The following is a 12,833-nucleotide window of genomic DNA, read 5'->3' as shown; positions in this document are numbered from 1 at the left end:
GGCCCTGAAGGAAGCACTAAACATGGAAAGGAACAACTGGTACCAGCCATTGCAAAAACATGCCAAAATGTAAAGACCATCGAGGCTAGGAAGAAACTGCATCAACTAATGAGCAAAATAACCAGTTAATATCATAATGGCAGGATCAAGTTCACACATAACAATTTTAACCTTAAATGTAAATAGACTAAATGGTCCAATTAAAAGACACAGACTGGCAAACTGGATAAAGAGTCAAGACCCATCAGTCTGCTGTATCCAGAGACCCATCTCACATGCAGAGACATACATAGGCTCAAAATAAAGGGATGGAGGAAGATCTACCAAGCAAATGGAGAACAAAAAAAAGCAGGGGTTGCAATCCTAGTCTCTGATAAAACAGACTTTAAACCATCAAAGATCAAAAGAGACAATGAAGGCCATTACATAATGGTAAAGGGATCAATTCAACAGGAAGAGCTAACTCTCCTAAATATATATGCACCCAATACAGGAGCACCCAGATTCATAAAGCAAGGCCTTAGAGACCTACAAAGAGACTTAGACTCCCATACAATAATAATGGGAGACTTCAACACCCCACTGTCAACATTAGACAGATCAATGAGACAGAAAGTTAACAAGGACATCCAGGAATCGAACTCATCTCTGCAGCAAGCAGACCTAATAGACATCTACAGAACTCTCCACCCCAAATCAACAGAATATACATTCTTCTCAGTACCACATCACACTTATTCTAAAATTGACCACATAATTGGAAGTAAAGCACTCTTCAGCAAATGTAAAAGAACAGAAATTATAACAAACTGTCTCTCAGACCACAGTGCAATCAAACTAGAACTCAGGACTAAGAAACTCAATCAAACCACTCAACTACATGGAAACTGAATAACCTGCTCCTGAATGACTACAGGGTACATAACGAAATGAAGGCAGAAATAAAGATGTTCTTTGAAACCAATGAGAACAAAGATATAACTTATCAGAATCTTTGGGACACATTTAAAGCAGTATGTAGAGGGAAATTTATAGCACTAAATGCCCACAAGAGAAAGCTGGAAAGATCTAAAATTGACACTCTAACATCACAATTAAAAGAACTAGAGAGGCAAGAGCAAATACATTCAAAAGCTAGCAGAAGGCAAGAAATAACTAAGATCAGAGCAGAACTGAAGGAGATAGAGACGCAAAAAGCCCTCCAAAAATTAATGAATCCAGGAGTTGGTTTTTTGAAAAGATCAACAAAATTGACAGACCGCTAGCAAGACTAATAAAGAAGAAAAGAGAGAAGGATCAAAGAGATGCAATAAAAAATGATAAAGGGGATATCACCACCGACCCCAGAGAAATACAAACTAACATGAGAGAATACTATAAACACCTCTATGCAAATCAACTAGAAAATCTAGAAGAAATGGATAATTTCCTGGACACTTACACTCTCCCAAGACTAAACCAGGAAGAAGCTGAATCCCTGAATAGACCAATAGCAGGCTCTGAAATTGAGGCAATAATTAATAGCCTACCACCAAAAAAAGCCCAGGACCAGATGGATTCACAGCTGAATTCTACCAGAGGTACAAGGAGGAGCTGGTACCATTCCTTCTGAAACTATTCCAATCAATAGAAAAAGAGGGAATCCTCCCTACCTCATTTTATGAGGCCAACCTCACCCTGATACCAAAGCCTGGCAGAGACACAACAAAAAAAGAGAATTTTAGACCAATATCCCTGATGAACATCGATGCAAAAATCCTCAATAAAATACTCTCAAACCGGATCCAGCAGCACATCAAAAAGCTTATCCACCATGATCAAGTTGGCTTCATCCCTGGGATGCAAGGCTGGTTCAACATACACAAATCAATAAACATAATACAGCATATAAACAGAACCAAAGACAAAAACCACATGATTATCTCAATAGATGCAGAAAAGGCCTTTGACAAAACTCAACAGCCCTTCATGATAAAAACTCTCAATAAATTCGGTATTGATGGAACGTATCTCAAAATCATAAGAGCTATTTACGACAAACCCACAGCCAATATACTGAATGGGCAAAAACTGGAAAAATTCCCTTTGAAAGGTGGCACAAGACACGGATGCCCTCCCTCACCACTCCTATTCAACATAGTGTTGAAGTTCTGGCTAGGGCAATCAGGCAAGAAAAAGAAATAAAGGGTATTCAGTTAGGAAAAGAAGAAGTGAAATTGTCCCTGTTTGCAGATGACATGATTGTATATTTAGAAAACCCCATTGTCTCAGCCCAAAATCACCTTAAGCTGATAAGCAACTTCAGCAAAGTCTCAGGATACAAAATTAATGTGCAAAAATCACAAGCATTCTTATACACCAGTAACAAACAGAGAGCCAAATCATGAATGAACTTCCATTCACAATTGCTTCAAAGAGAATAAAACACCTAGGAATCCAACTTACAAGGGATGTAAAGGACCTCTTCAAGGAGAACTACAACCACTGCTCAGTGAAATCAAAGAGGACATAAACAAATGGAAGAACATACCATGCTCATGGATAGGAAGAATCAATATCGTGAAAATGGCCATACTGCCCAAGATTATTTATAGATTCAATGCCATCCCCATCAAGCTATCAATGAGTTTCTTCACAGAATTGGAAAAAAATGCTTTAAAGTTCATATGGAACCAAAAAAGAGCCCACATCTCCAAGACAATCCTAAGTCAAAAGAACAAAGCTGGAGGCATCATGCTACCTGACTTCAAACTATACTACAAGGCTACAGTAACCGAAACAGCATGGTACTGGTACCAAAACAGAGATATAGATCAATGGAACAGAACAGAGTCCTCAGAAATAATTCCACACATCTACAGCCATCTGATCTTTGACAAACCTGAGAAAAACAAGAAATGGGGAAAGGATTCCCTATTTAATAAATGGTGCTGGGAAAATTGGCTAGCCATATGTAGAAAGCTGAAACTGGATCCTTTCCTTACCCCTTATACGAAAATTAATTCAAGATGGATTAGAGACTTAAATGTCAGACCTAATACCATAAAAACCCTAGAAGAAAACCTAGGGAATACCATTCAGGACATAGGCATGGGCAAGGACTTCATGTCTAAAACACCAAAAGCAATGGCAGCAAATGCCAAAATTGACAAATGGGATCTAATTAAACTAAAGAGCTTTTGCACAGCAAAAGAAACTACCATCAGAGTGAACAGGCAATCTTCAGAATGGGAGAAAATTTTTGCAATCTACTCATCAGACAAAGGGCTAATATCCAGAACCTACAAAGAACTCAAACAAATTACAAGGAGAAAACAAACAACCCCATCCAAAAGTGGGCAAAGGAGATGAACAGACATTTCTCAAAAGAAGACATTCATACAGCCAACAGACACATGAAAAAATCCTCATCATCACTGGCCATCAGAGAAATGCAAATCAAAACCACACTGAGATACCATCTCATACCAGTTAGAATGGCAATCATTAAAAAGTCAGGAAACAACAGGTGTTGGAGAGGATGTGGAGAAATAGGAACACTTTTACACTGTTGGTGGGATTGTAAACTAGTTCAACCATTATGGAAAACAGTATGGCGATTCCTCAAGGATCTAGAGCTAGAAGTACCATATGACCCAGCCATCCCATTACTGGGTATATACCCAAAGGATTATAAATAATGCTGCTATAAAGACACATGCACATGTACGTTTATTGCGGCATTATTCACAATGGCAAAGACTTGAAATCAACCCAAATGTCCATCAGTGACAGACTGGATTAAGAAAATGTGGCACATATACACCATGGAATACTACGCAGCCTTAAAAAAGGATGAGTTTGTGTCCTTTGTAGGGACATGGATGCAGCTGGAAACCATCATTCTTAGCAAACTATCACAAGAACAGAAAACCAAACACCACATGTTCTCACTCATAGGTGGGAACTGAACAATGAGATCACTTGGACTTGGGAAGGGGAACATCACACACCAGGGCCTATCATGGGGAGGGAGGAGGGGGAAGGGATTGCATTGGGAGTTATACCTGATGTAAATGACGAGTTGATGGGTGGTGACGAGTTGATGGGTGCAACACACCAACATGTCACAAGTATACATATGTAACAAACCTGCACATTATGCACATGTACCCTAGGACTTAAAGTATAATAAAAAAGAAAGAAAGAAAATGTGGCACATATACACCATGGAATACTATGCAGCCATAAAAATGGATGAGTTCATGTCCTTTGTAGGGACATGGATGAATTTGGAAGCCATCATTCTCAGCAAACTATCACAAGAACAGAAAACCAAACACTGCATGTTCTCACTCATAGGTGGGAACTGAACAATGAGATCACTTGGACTCGGGAAGGGGAACATCACACACTGGGGCCTATCATGGGGAAGGGGGAGGGGGGAGGGATTGCATTGGGAGTTATGGCTGTGTAAATGACGAGTTGATGGGTGCTGACGAGTTGATGGGTGCAGCACACCAACATGGCACAAGTATACATATGTAACAAACCTGCATGTTATGCACATGTACCTAGAACTTAAAGTATAATAATAATAAAATTAAATTTTAAAAAAACATGCATACAGAAATATATGTGGAAAGCATTCATTCATGCAAAGCTTAATGAATTCTTACCAAGTAATACACTGCCTGTAGTCCCAGCACTTTGGAAGGCCAAAAAGGGCAAATTGCTTGAGTTCAAGAATTCGAGACCAGCCTGGGCAACATGGTAAGACCCTGTCTCTACTTTAAAAAAATAACAAAAAACAGAGCTATGGTGGTTTTTGTTTTGTTTTGTTGTTGTTGTTGATGTTGTTTGGTATTTTTTAAAAGTAGAGAGAGGATCTCACCAGAGGGTCCAGGATACTTGGAAGTCTGAGGTGGGAGTCATAAGTCTTATTAAAAAAACAGGCCGGGTATGGTGGCTCACATCTGTAATCTCAGCACTGTGGAAGGTCAAGGCGGGCAGATCAAAAGGTCAGAGGTTTGAGACCAGCCTGGCCAACATGGTGAAACCCCATCTCTACTAAAAGTACAAAAATTAGCTGGGCATGGTGGCACACAACTGTGGTCCCATCTACTCAGGAGGCTGAGATAGGAGAATCACTTGAACCTAGGATGTGGAGGTTGTAGTAAGCCTAAGCTGTATTGTTGCACTCCAGCCTGGGCGACAGAGCATGATTCCGTCTCAAAAAAAAAAATATATATATATATATATACACACATATATTGAAAATGGTATTTATAAATATTTGGATGCAGATACTTTGAGGCTGTGTAAATACACTGTTTCTCATTTAACTTTAACCCATAATTTCTGCATTCCCCAACACATCTTGTCGACAGTAATTACTGTGGTGTCCTACTGATTTCCTATATTGCATTATTCATCTACATTGATTAGTACTTGGAATTTTGTAGTTTTTTTCTTTTTTCTTTCTATGTTTTCCTGTCCAATATTTTAAAAAATCAATATTTTTAATGGACTCATAGACATTTCTTTATTCAAAGAGTTATAATCCAAGGCTATGATTATTTATTTTGTTTCTCACATTGTTCCAGCTTGGGCTGCCAGAAAGTCTTTCAGATTGGCTTCATTTGACATGTCTTCTTCTGTTGTTCATAAAGTACTTTTAACTTTCTGGCTTCACAAAATACTCTACCTTAACTTGGATTTTCCATTTCAGTGCTAGACTTACCTATTTTTACAATAGTGTTATTCCCCTTATTGAGGAATAGTACTTAGAAACCATAATATGAAAGCTGGGTATGCTGGTTAATACTGGGGTGTCACAGCTTCTGAAACCTTTCAGCAGACAGAGTTTGACAATATACTTACCAACATACACTCATGTATGAATAAATCTCTTTTTCTCTGTCTCTCTCTAAATGAAGATATTATGAAACATGTATTTATCCAAATATTCCTAGTGGGGATGGTGGCTCATGCCTGTAATCCCAGCACTATGGGAGGCCAAAGCAGGTGGATTGTTTGAAGCCAGGATTTTGAAACCAGCCTGGCCAACATGGTGAAATCCCATCATTACTAAAATACAAAAATTAGGTAAGTTGGTACACACTTGTAATTCTAGCTACTCGGGAGTCTCAAACATGAAAATCCCTCGAATCTGGGAGGTAGAGGCTTCAGAGAGTCAGGAATGCACCACTGCACTACAGCCTGGGTGACAATGACTCTGTCTCAAAAACAAAAACATGTGCAACTCCAGTCCAGCATCATATCACTTATTCTAAAATTCTCCCTTTGTTGCTAACATTTTTCAAGTTCAAAAAACAGGCAGTAATTACGTGTGTGTGAGTATACGACAGCATTAATTTATATGCTTATGAAGAAACAACACCAACAAGAATACAGTTTGTGTATTGTTTTTGACTCTTGCAGTATTCAATCAAAACATTGTGTTTCAAAGTGATTTAAATTAAGACCTTTCATTCCAACCTTTTTTTTTTTTTTTTTTTTTTTTGAGATGGAGTTCTCTCTCTTGTGGCCCAGGCTGGAGTGCAATGGCACGATCTTGGCTCTTCATAACGTCTGCCTCCAGGTTCAAGTGATTCTCCTGCCTCAGCCTCCTGAGGAGCTGGGATTACAGGCATGCTCCACCACACCCGGCTAATTTTGTATTTTTTGTAGAGAGAGGGTTTCTCCATGTTGGTCAGGCTGGTCTCAAATCCTTGACCTCAGATGATCCACCCACCTCGGCCTTCCAAAGTGCTGAGATTACAGACATGAGCAACCATGCCGGCCTCATTCCAATCTTCTTTCATAGAGTTAGGTAATATATTTCTATTAGGTTAAGCTCTTTTTAAAATTTTCTACATTGTATCTAAATATACTCCAAATCATTTGTTTCCATTCCAGAGGATGGAAAATAAATCTGACTAAAATTTAGGGATCTTCTAGCTCAGTAAAATTTCTAGGGGTCCTGTGGTCCAGGGCCTGTCAAGATATTCTTTCTAAGGTAAAAGGTAAGTTGTTGCATTTGGCCCCTCGTACAACCAAGAAAGAGGCACAATGTCTAGTGGGCCTATTTGGATTTTGAGGCAACATATTCCTCATCTGGGTGTGTTACTCTGGCCCATTTATTGAGTGATCCAAAAAGCTGCCAGTTCTGAGTGGGATCCAGAAAAGGAGAAGCCTCTGCAACAGGTCCAGGCTGCTCTGCAAGCTGCTCTGCCACTTGGGCCATATTACCCAGCAGATCCAATGGATCTTGCGGTGTCAGTGAGAAATAAGGATGCTGTTTGCAGCCTTTGGCAGGCCTCCCTAGGTGAATCACAGCAGAGGTCTGCATAACTTTTTTTTTTTTTTTTGAGATGGAGTCTTGCTTTTGTCATCTAGGCTGGAGTGCAATGGCACGATCTTGGCTCACTGCACCCTCCATCACTCAGGTTCAAGCAATTCTCCTGCCTCAGCCTCCTGAGTAGTTAGGATTACAGGCATCCACCACCACGCCTGGCTAATTTTTGTATTTTTAGTAGAGATGGGGTTTCACCATGTTGGCCACGCTGGTCTCAAACTCCTGATCTCGGGTGATCTGCCCACCTCGGCCTCCCAAAGTGCTGGGATTACAGGTATGAGCCACCGCACCTGGCCAGCCTCTAGGATTTTGGAGCAAGGTCCTGCCATTTTCTGCAGCTCTCCTTGTGAGAGACAGCTCTTGGCCTGTTACTGGGCTTTGGTAAAAACTGAACGTTTGACTATGGGTTATCAAGTCACCATGAGACCTGAACTGCCTATCATGAACTGGGTGCTTTCTGACCCATCTACCCATAAAGTGGGTCATGCACAACAGCATTCCATCATCAAATGGAAGTGGTATATATGTGATTGGGCTTGAGCAAGTCCTGAAGGCACAAGTAAGTTACATGAGGAAGTGGCTCAAATGCCCATGGTCTCCACTTCTGCCACCCTGCCTTCTCTCCCCCAGCCTACACTGGTGACCTAATGGGGAGTTCCCTATGATCAGTTGACAGAGGAAGAAAAGACTATGTCCTTGTTTACAGACGGTTCTGCATAATATGCAGGCACCACCTGAAAGTGGACAGCTGCAGCACTACAGCTTCTTTCTAGGACATCCCTGAAAGAAGTTGGTGAAGGAGGCCGGGCGCAGTGGCTCAAGCCTGTAATCCCAGCACTTTGGGAGGCCGAGATGGGCGGATCATGAGGTCAGGAGATCGAGACGATCCTGGCTAACACTGTGAAACCCCGTCTCTACTAAAAAATACAAAAATCTAGCCGGGCGAGGTGGCGGGCGCCTGTAGTCCCAGCTACTCGGGAGGCTGAGGCAGGAGAATGGTGTAAACCCGGGAGGCGGAGCTTGCAGTGAGCTGAGATCCGGCCACTGCACTCCAGCCCCTGCGACAGAGTGAGACTCCGTCTCAAAAAAAAAAAAAAAAAAAAGAGTTGCTTATATATGATGAATATTAACTTCTATCACATGTGATTTGCAAATATTTTCACTGATTTCCTAGGAGGCATTGTCACTCTCTTGAATTTTTTTTGATGTGCAAAAATTTCAAAGTATATTTCAGTTAAATTTTTCTGTTCTTTTCTTTGTTGCTCATGCATTTAATGTCATCTAAGAAAATGATTCAAAGGCCAATGTCATGTCTTTTCTCCATTTTTTTAAAAGAGATTTGTTAGCTATTTTTATATCTAAGTATTTTATTTAAATTTTTTTTTTGCATATGGTTCAAGGAAAGAATCCAGCTTTATGAGTGTAGATATTCAGTTTTCAGCATTAATTTTTGAAGATATTATCTTTTCTTTATTGTGTGCTCATGGCAGCTTTGTGGAAGATCATTTATTTACAGAAGGGTTCATTTCTCGTCTCTCTATTCTGATTTTTCATCTGTTCATCTGTCTTTGTGTCAGTACTACATTGTTTTGTTATAGCTTTTAATATGTTGTGAAATGAGAAAGTATATTGGCTTCTCTTTTTCATGGGTGTTTGGCTAGTTACAGTTCACAATCAAATTTAAATTTTTTAAAGAATATTTCTGTTTATCAAACCTGTGCTTTTAGGATTTTTATAGAAATTATGTCAAATTTGTTTACCACTGTAGGTTGTATTGACATCTTAACAAAATTAAATTTTTTGACTCTTGAGCAAGAATATGTTTATGTATGTATGTATGTATGTATGTATGTATTTATTTATTTATTTTGAGATGGAGTCTCACTCTTGTCACCCAGGCTGGAATGCACTGGCAAGATCTTGGCTCACTGCAACCTCCACCTCCTGGGTTCAAGCAATTCTCCTGCCTCAGCCTCCTGAGTAGCTGGGGATTACAGGTGCCCGCTACCACTCCCAGTTAATTTTTTGTATTTTTAGTAGAGACAGGGTTTCTCCATGTTGGGAAGTCTGGTCTTGAACTCCTGACCTAAGGTGATCCACCCACCTCGGCCTCCCAAAGGATCTTGCTTTTTTTTTTTTTTTTGAGATGGAGTTTCATTGTATCATCCAGGCAGGAGTGCAGTGGCATGATCACGGCTCAACACAACCTCTACCTTCTGGGTTCAAGTGATTCTCCTGCTACAGCCTCCTGAATAGTTGGGATTACAGGCACCCACCAGCATGCCTGGCTAATTTTTTTGTATTTTTAGTAGACACGGGGTTTCATCATGTTGGTCAGGCTGGTCTCAAACTCTTGACATCAGGTATTCCACCCACCTTGGCCTCCCACTGGGATTACAGGCATGAGCCATGGTGCCTGGCTCTTGTGTTTAATTTTTATATACTTTTGGGTTTTCCTGTTTTACTTTTACTTTTAAGTTAGAATAATACCATCAGCAAATCTGTCCTGCCAAATAAAAAGAGAAAAACCTTTCAAAATAACCAAATTTTGAAAAAGCACACTGGCACTGCATATGCCCTATATATAAAGAATGCTGAAAAGCATCCCACTTATTCTAAAATTGACCACATAATTGGAAGTAAAACACTCCTCAGCAAATGCAAAAGAACAAAAATCATAATAAACAGTCTCTCAGACCACAGTGCAATCAAATTAAAACTCTGGATTAAAAAACTCACTCAAAACCACACAACTACATGGAAACTGAACAACCTGCTCCAGAATGATGACTGGATACATAACAAAATGAAGGCAGAAATAAATAAGTTCTTTGAAACCAATGAGAACAAAGACACAACGTACCAGAATCTCTGGAACACAGACAAAGCAGTGTCTAGAGGAAAATTTATAGCACTAAATGCTCACAAGAGAAAGCAGGAAAGATCTAAAATTGACACCCTAAAATCACAATTTAAAAAACTAGAGAAGCAAGAACAAACAAATTCAAAACCTAGCAGAAGACAAGAAATAACTAAGATCAGAGCAGAACTGAAGGAGATAGAGACACAAAAAACCCTTCAAAAATCAATGAATCCAGGAGCTGGTTTTTTGAAAAGATTAACAAAATAGATAGACTACTAGCCAGACTAATAAAGAAGAAAAGAGAGAAGAATCAAATAGACAACAAAAGTCATAAAGGGAATATCACCACTGATCCCACAGAAATACAAACTACCATCAGATAATACTACAAACAGCTCTATGTAAATAAACTAGAAAATCTGGAAGAAATGGATAAATTCCTGGACACATGCACCCTCCCAAGGCTAAACCAAGAAGATGTTGGATCTCTGAATAGACCAATAATAAGTTCTAAAACTGAGGCAGTAATTAATAGCCTACCAGCCAAAAAATGCCTGGGATCAGATGGATTCAAAACCAAATTCTACCAGAGGTAGAAGGAGGAGCTGGTACCAATTCTGAAACTATTCCAAGCAATAGAATAAGAGGGACTCCTCCCTAACTCATTTTATGAGACCAGCATCATCCTGATACCAAAACCTGGCAGAGATACAACAAAAAAAGAAAATTTCAGGCCAATATCCTTGATGAACATGGATGCAAAAATCCTCAATAAAATACTGATAAACCAAATCCAGCAGCACATCAAAAAGCTTATCCACCACAATCAAGTTGGCTTTATCCCTGGGATGCAAGGCTGGTTCAACATAGGCAAATCAATAAATGTAATCCATCATGTAAACAGAATCAATGACAAAAACCACATGCTTGGCCGGGCGCAGTGGCTCAAGCCTGTAATCCCAGCACTTTGGGAGGCCAAGGCGGGTGGATCACGAGGTCAGGAGATCGAGACCCTCCTGGTTAACATGGTGAAACCCCGTCTCTACTAAAAATACAAAAAACTAGCCGGGTGCTGTGGCGGGTGCCTGTAGTCCCAGCTACTCGGAGGCTGAGGCGGGAGAATGGCGGGAACCCGGGAGGCGGAGCTTGCAGTGAGCCGAGATCGCGCCACTGCCCTCCAGCCTGGGCGACACAGCGAGACTCCGCTCTCAAAAAAAAAAAAAAAAAACACATGATTATCTCAATATATGCAGAAAAGACCTTCAATAAATTTCAACACCCCATTCGTCCTAAAAACTCAATAAACTAGGTATTGATGGAACATATCTCAAAATAATAAGGGCTATTTATGACAAACCCACAGTTAGTATCATACTGAATGGGCAAAAGCTGGAAGCATTGTCTTTGAAAACTAGCACAAGACAAGGATGCCTTCTCTCACCATTCCTATTCAACATAGTATTGGAAGTTCTGGCCAGGGCAATCAGGCAAGAGAAAGAAAGAATGGGTATACAAATAGGAAAAGAGGAAGTCAAATTGTCTCTGTTTGCAGATGACATGATTGTATATTTAGAAAACTTTATCATCTCAGTCCCAAATCTCCTTAAGCTGATAAGCAACTTCAGCAAAGTCTTAGGATACAAAATCAATGAGCAAAAATTACAACTTTCCTATACACCAATAATAGACAAACAGAAAGCCAAATCATGAGTGAACTCCTGTTCACAACTGCTACAAAGAGAATAAAATACTTAGGAATATAACTTACAAGGGATATGAATGACCTCTTCAAGGAGAACTACAAACTACTGCTCAAGGAAATAAGAGAGGACACAAACAAATGGATAAACATTTCATACTCACGGATAGGAAGAATCGATATCGTGAAAAAGGCCATACTGCCTAAAGTAATTTATAGATTCAATGCTATTCCCATCAAGCTATCATGGACTTTCTTCACAGAATTAGAAAAAAAACTACTTTAAATTTAATATGGAACCAAATAAAAGCTCATAGAGCCAAGACAATCCTAAGCAAAAAGAACAAAGCTGGAGGCATCACACTACCTGACTTCAAACTACACTACAAGGCTACAGTAACCAAAACAGTATGGTACTAGTATCAAAACAGATGTATAGACCAATGGAACAGAACCTAGACCACAGAAATACCACACATCTATAACCATCTGATCTTTGACAAATCTGAAAAAAAACCTGAAAGGATTCCCTGTGCACTGCAACCTCTGCCTCCGGGGTTCAAGAGATTCTCCTACCTCAGCCTCCTGAGTAGCTAGGACTACAGGCACACACCACTGTGGCCAGCTAATTTTTGTATTTTTAGTCAAGATGGGTTTTCACCATGTTGGCCAGGATAATCTCGATCTCTTGACCTTGTGATCCACCCGCCTCAGCCTCCCAAAGTGGTGGGATTACAGGCATGAGCCACTGCACCCAGCCTTGAGCTGTATCTTAAGTCAAAAACTGTCATATTTTATTAAACGTATTTTAAGTCAAAACTCCACAGAGACAAAACAAGCCATTAAACAATAATAAATCTATTTACTGGGAACCTATAACTAATTTGTGTGTGTGTGTGTGTGTGTGTGTGTGTGTGTGGTGTATCTCACAT

The sequence above is a fragment of the Trachypithecus francoisi genome, unplaced genomic scaffold (assembly GCF_009764315.1).
Source record: "Trachypithecus francoisi isolate TF-2019V2 unplaced genomic scaffold, Tfra_2.0 Contig00295, whole genome shotgun sequence".
NCBI classification, from domain to species: Eukaryota; Metazoa; Chordata; class Mammalia; order Primates; family Cercopithecidae; genus Trachypithecus; species Trachypithecus francoisi.
This window is presented reverse-complemented; position numbering follows the sequence as displayed.